Below are 2,138 nucleotides of genomic sequence, written 5' to 3'. Positions count from 1 at the left end.
GACTGAACCAGGAAGAATTAGAAAATATAAACAGACCTATCACAAGTAATGAAATTGAAACCTTAATTAAAAATCTTGCAACAAACAAAAGTCCAGGACCAGATGGCTTCACAGGCGAATTCTATCAAACATTTAGAGAAGAGCTAACACCGATCCTTCTCAAACTCTTCCAAAAAATTGCAGAGGGAGAAACACTCCCAAATTCATGCTACGAAGCCACCATCAGCCACCCTGATACCAAAACCAGAAAAAGATATCACAAAAGAAGAAAATTATTGACCAATATCACTGATGAACATACAGGCGAAAATCCTGAACAAAATACTAGCAAACAGAATGCAACAACACATTAAAAGGGTCATACACCATGATCAAAGGGGATTTATCCCAGGGATGCAAGGATTCTTCAATATATGCAAATCAATCAATGGGATACACCACATTAACAAATTAAGGAATCAAAAATTAATTAAGGAATCAAAACCATATGATCATCTCAATTGATGCAGAAAAAGCTTTTGACAAAATCAACACCCATTTATGATAAAAACTCTCCAGAAAATGGGCATAGAGGGAAACTACCTAAACATAATATAGGCCATATATGACAAACCTACAGCAAACATCATACTCAATGGTGAAAAACTGAAAGCATTTCCACTAAGATCAGGAACTAGACAAGGATGTCCACTCTCGCCACTCTTATTCAACATAGTTTTGGAAGTCCTAGCCATGGCAATCAGAGAAGAAAAAGAAATAAAAGGAAATAAAAGGAATACAAATTGGAAAAGAAGAAGTAAAACTGTCACTGTAGATGACATGACACTATACATAGAAAATGCTAAAATTGCCACCTACCTGCCTAAGGAGGCTAAAGACTTGTACTCAGAAAACTATAAAACACTGATGAAAGAAAGATGACATAAACAGATGGAGAAATACACCATGTTCTTAGATTGGAAGATTCAATATTGTGAAAATGACTATACTACCCAAAGTAATCTACAGATTCAGTGCAATCCCTATCAAACTACCAATGGCATTCTTCACAGAATTAGAAAAAAAAATGTTACAATTCGTATGGAAACACAAAAGACCCCAAATAGCCAAAGCAATTTTGAGAAAGAAAAACAGAGTTGGAGCAATCAGGCTCCTTGACTTCAAACTATATCACAAAGCTACAGTAGTCAAGACAGTATGGTACTGTCACAAAAACAGAAATATAGATCAATGGTACAGGATAGAATGCCCAGAGATAAACCCATGCACCTATGGTCACCTAATTTACGACAAAGGAGGAAAGAGCATACAATGGAGAAAAGACAGGCTCTTCAATAAGTGGTGCTGGGAAAACTGGACAGCTACATGTAAAAGAATGAAATTAGAACACTACCTAACACCATACACAAAAATAAACTCCAGATGGAATAAAGACTTAAATGTAAGACCAAACACTATAATACTCTTAGAGGAAAACATAGGAAAATCACTCGTTGACATAAACCACAGCAAGATCTTTTTTGACCCATCTCCTAGAGTAATGGAAATAAACACAAAAATAAACAAATGGGACCTAATTAAACGTCAAAGCTTTTGCACAGCAAAGGAAACCATAAACAAGACAAAAAGACAACCCTCAGAATGGGAGAAAATATTTGCAAATGAAACAACAGACAAAGGATTCATCTCCAAAATATACAAACAGCTCATGGAGCTCAATATCAAATAAACAAACAATCCAATTAAAAAATTGGGAGAAGATCTAAATAGACATTTCACCAAAGAAGACATACAGATGGCCAAGAGGCACATGAAAAGATGCTCAGCATCACTAATTATTAGAGAAATGCAAATCAAAAGTACAATGAGGTATCACCTCACACCTGTCAGAATGGCCATTATCAAAAACATCTAGAAACAATAAATGCTGGAAAGGGTGTGGTGAAAGCAAACCCTCCTGCACTGTTGATGAGATGTAAATTGATACAACCACTTTGGAAAACAGTATGGAGTTTCCTTAAAAAACTAAAAATAGATCTACCATATGACCCAGCAATCCCACTACTGGGCATATACCCTGAGAAAACCATAATTCAAAAAGAGACAGGTACCACAGTATTCACTGCAGCACTGTTTAC

This window comes from Physeter macrocephalus, chromosome 13 (genome assembly GCF_002837175.3).
Source record: "Physeter macrocephalus isolate SW-GA chromosome 13, ASM283717v5, whole genome shotgun sequence".
Lineage (NCBI taxonomy): Eukaryota > Metazoa > Chordata > Mammalia > Artiodactyla > Physeteridae > Physeter > Physeter macrocephalus.
This window is presented reverse-complemented; position numbering follows the sequence as displayed.